This window comes from Rutidosis leptorrhynchoides, chromosome 5 (assembly GCF_046630445.1).
Source record: "Rutidosis leptorrhynchoides isolate AG116_Rl617_1_P2 chromosome 5, CSIRO_AGI_Rlap_v1, whole genome shotgun sequence".
Taxonomy (NCBI): Eukaryota; Viridiplantae; Streptophyta; class Magnoliopsida; order Asterales; family Asteraceae; genus Rutidosis; species Rutidosis leptorrhynchoides.
Window position 1 is genome coordinate 320758890 of NC_092337.1, and position 4661 is coordinate 320763550.

Genomic DNA, 4661 nt, shown 5'->3' on the forward strand with positions numbered 1-4661 from the left:
CACAAAGGATCGGAGAAACATCTTAAGATTCGGGAAGACGGAACCCGGTATAGGGCTGAAAGGATTTGGGTACCAAAATTTGGAGATATGAGAGAAATGGTACTTAGAGAAGCTCATAAAACCAGATACTCAATACATCCTGGAACGGGGAAGATGTACAAGGATCTCAAGAAACATTTTTGGTGGCCGGGTATGAAATCCGATGTTGTTAAATACGTAGGAGAATGTTTGACGTGTTCTAAGGTCAAAGCTGAGCATCAGAAACCATCAGGTCTACTTCAACAACCCGAAATCCCGGAATGGAAATGGGAAAACATTACCATGGATTTCATCACTAAATTGCCAAGGACTGCAAGTGGTTTTGATACTATTTGGGTAATAGTTGATCGTCTCACCAAATCAGCACACTCTTGCCAATAAGAGAAGATGACAAGATGGAGAAGTTAGCACGACTGTATTTGAAGGAAGTTATCTCCAGACATGGAATACCAATCTCTATTATCTCTGATAGGGATGGCAGATTTATTTCAAGATTCTGGCAGACATTACAGTAAGCATTAGGAACTCGTCTAGACATGAGTACTTCCTATCATCCACAAACTGATGGGCAGAGCGAAAGGACGATACAAATGCTTGAAGACATGCTACGAGCATGTGTTATTGATTTCGGAAACAGTTGGGATCGACATCTACCATTAGCAGAATTTTCCTACAACAACAGCTACCATTCAAGCATTAAGATGGCACCGTTTGAAGCACTTTATGGTAGAAAGTGCAGGTCTCCGATTTGTTGGAGTGAAGTGGGGGATAGACAGATTACGGGTCCGGAGATTATACAAGAAACTACCGAGAAGATCATCCAAATTCAACAACGGTTGAAAACCGCCCAAAGTCGACAAAAGAGCTACGCTGACATTAAAAGAAAAGATATAGAATTTGAAATTGGAGAGATGGTCATGCTTAAAGTTGCACCTTGGAAAGGCGTTGTTCGATTTGGTAAACGAGGGAAATTAAATCCAAGGTATATTGGACCATTCAAGATTATTGATCGTGTCGGACCAGTAGCTTACCGACTTGAGTTACCTCAACAACTCGCGGCTGTACATAACACTTTCCACGTCTCGAATTTGAAGAAATGTTTTGCTAAAGAAGATCTCACTATTCCGTTAGATGAAATCCAAATCAACGAAAAACTTCAATTCATCGAAGAACCCGTCGAAATAATGGATCGTGAGGTTAAAAGACTTAAGCAAAACAAGATACCAATTGTTAAGGTTCGATGGAATGCTCGTAGAGGACCCGAGTTCACCTGGGAGCGTGAAGATCAGATGAAGAAGAAATACCCGCATCTATTTCCAGAAGATTCGTCAACACCTTCAACAGCTTAAAATTTCGGGACGAAATTTATTTAACGGGTAGGTACTGTAGTGACCCGAACTTTTCCATGTTTATATATATTAATTGAGATTTATATTTACATGATTAAATGTTTCCAACATGTTAAGCAATCAAACTTGTTAAGACTTGATTAATTGAAATAGGTTTCATATAGACAATTGACCACCCAAGTTGACCGGTGATTCACGAACGTTAAAACTTGTAAAAACTATATGATGACATATATATGGTTATATATATAGTTAACATTATATTATGATAATTAAATATATCATTAAGTATATTAACAATGAACTACATATGTAAAAACAAGACTACTAACTTAATGATTTTGAAACGAGACATATATGTAACGATTATCGTTGTAACGACATTTAATGTATATATATCATATTAAGAGATATTCGTACATCATAATATCATGATAATATAATAATTTAAAATCTCTTTTGATATTATAAACATTGGGTTAACAACATTTAACAAGATCGTTAACCTAAAGGTTTCAAAACAACATTTACATGTAACGACTAACGATGACTTAACGACTCAGTTAAAATGTATATACATGTAGTGTTTTAATATGTATTTATACACTTTTGAAAGACTTCAATACACTTATCAAAATACTTCTACTTAACAAAAATGCTTACAATTACATCCTCGTACAGTTTCATCAACAATTCTACTCGTATGCACCCGTATTCGTACTCGTACAATACACAGCTTTTAGATGTATGTACTATTGGTATATACACTCCAATGATCAGCTCTTAGCAGCCCATTTGAGTCACCTAACACATGTGGGAACCATCATTTGGCAACTATCATGAAATATCTCATAAAATTACAAAAATATGAGTAATCATTCATGACTTATTTACATGAAAACAAAATAACATATCCTTTATATCTAATCCATACACCAACGACCAAAAACACCTACAAACACTTTCATTCTTCAATTTTCTTCATCTAATTGATTTCTCTCAAGTTCTATCTTCAAGTTCTAAGTGTTCTTCATAAATTCCAAAAGTTCTAGTTTCATAAAATCAAGAATACTTTCAAGTTTGCTAGCTCACTTCCAATCTTGTAAGGTGATCATCCAACCTCAAGAAATCTTTGTTTCTTACAGTAGGTTATCATTCTAATACAAGGTAATAATCATATTCAAACTTTGGTTCAATTTCTATAACTATAACAATCTTATTTCAAGTGATGATCTTACTTGAACTTGTTTTCGTGTCATGATTCTGCTTCAAGAACTTTGAGCCATCCAAGGATCCATTGAAGCTAGATCCATTTTTCTATTTTCCAGTAGGTTCATCCAAGGAACTTAAGGTAGTAATGATGTTCATAACATCATTCGATTCATACATATAAAGCTATCTTATTCGAAGGTTTAAACTTGTAATCACTAGAACATAGTTTAGTTAATTCTAAACTTGTTCGCAAACAAAAGTTAATCCTTCTAACTTGACTTTTAAAATCAACTAAACACATGTTCTATATCTATATGATATGCTAACTTAATGATTTAAAACCTGGAAACACGAAAAACACCGTAAAACCGGATTTACGCCGTCGTAGTAACACCGCGGGCTGTTTTGGGTTAGTTAATTAAAAACTATGATAAACTTTGATTTAAAAGTTGTTATTCTGAGAAAATGATTTTTATTATGAACATGAAACTATATCCAAAAATTATGGTTAAACTCAAAGTGGAAGTATGTTTTCTAAAATGGTCATCTAGACGTCGTTCTTTCGACTGAAATGACTACCTTTACAAAAACGACTTGTAACTTATTTTTCCGACTATAAACTTATACTTTTTCTGTTTAGATTCATAAAATAGAGTTCAATATGAAACCATAGCAATTTGATTCATTCAAAACGGATTTAAAATGAAGAAGTTATGGGTAAAACAAGATTGCATAATTTTTCTCATTTTAGCTACGTGAAAATTGGTAACAAATCTATTCCAACCATAACTTAATCAACTTGTATTGTATATTATGTAATCTTGAGATACCATAGACACGTATACAATGTTTCGACCTATCATGTCGACACATCTATATATATTTCGGAACAACCATAGACACTCTATATGTGAATGTTGGAGTTAGCTATACAGGGTTGAGGTTGATTCCAAAATATATATAGTTTAAGTTGTGATCAATATTGAGATACGTATACACTGGGTCGTGGATTGATTCAAGATAATATTTATCGATTTATTTCTGTACATCTAACTGTGGACAACTAGTTGTAGGTTACTAACGAGGACAGCTGACTTAATAAACTTAAAACATCAAAATATATTAAAAGTTTTGTAAATATATTTTGAACATACTTTGATATATATGTATATATTGTTATAGGTTCGTGAATCAACCAGTGGCCAAGTCTTACTTCCCGACGAAGTAAAAATCTGTGAAAGTGAGTTATAGTCCCACTTTTAAAATCTAATATTTTTGGGATGAGAATACATGCAGGTTTTATAAATGATTTACAAAATAGACACAAGTACGTGAAATTACATTCTATGGTTGAATTATCGAAATCGAATATGCCCCTTTTTATTAAGTCTGGTAATCTAAGAATTAGGGAACAGACACCCTAATTGACGCGAATCCTAAAGATAGATCTATTGGGCCTAACAAACCCCATCCAAAGTACCGGATGCTTTAGTACTTCGAAATTTATATCATATCCGAAGGGTGTCCCGGAATGATGGGGATATTCTTATATATGCATCTTGTTATTGTCGGTTACCAGGTGTTCACCATATGAATGATTTTTATCTCTATGTATGGGATGTGTATTGAAATATGAAATCTTGTGGTCTATTGTTACGATTTGATATATATAGGTTAAACCTATAACTCACCAACATTTTTGTTGACGTTTAAAGCATGTTTATTCTCAGGTGAATACTAAGAGCTTCCGCTGTTGCATACTAAAATAAGGACAAGATTTGGAGTCCATGTTTGTATGATATTGTGTAAAAACTGCATTCAAGAAACTGATTTCGATGTAACATATTTGTATTGTAAACCATTATGTAATGGTCGTGTGTAAACAGGATATTTTAGATTATCATTATTTGATAATCTATGTAAAGCTTTTTAAACCTTTATTTATGAAATAAAGGTTATGGTTTATTTAAAAATGAATGCAGTCTTTGAAAAACGTCTCATATAGAGGTCAAAACCTCGCAACGAAATCAATTAATATGGAACGTTTTTAATCAATAAGAA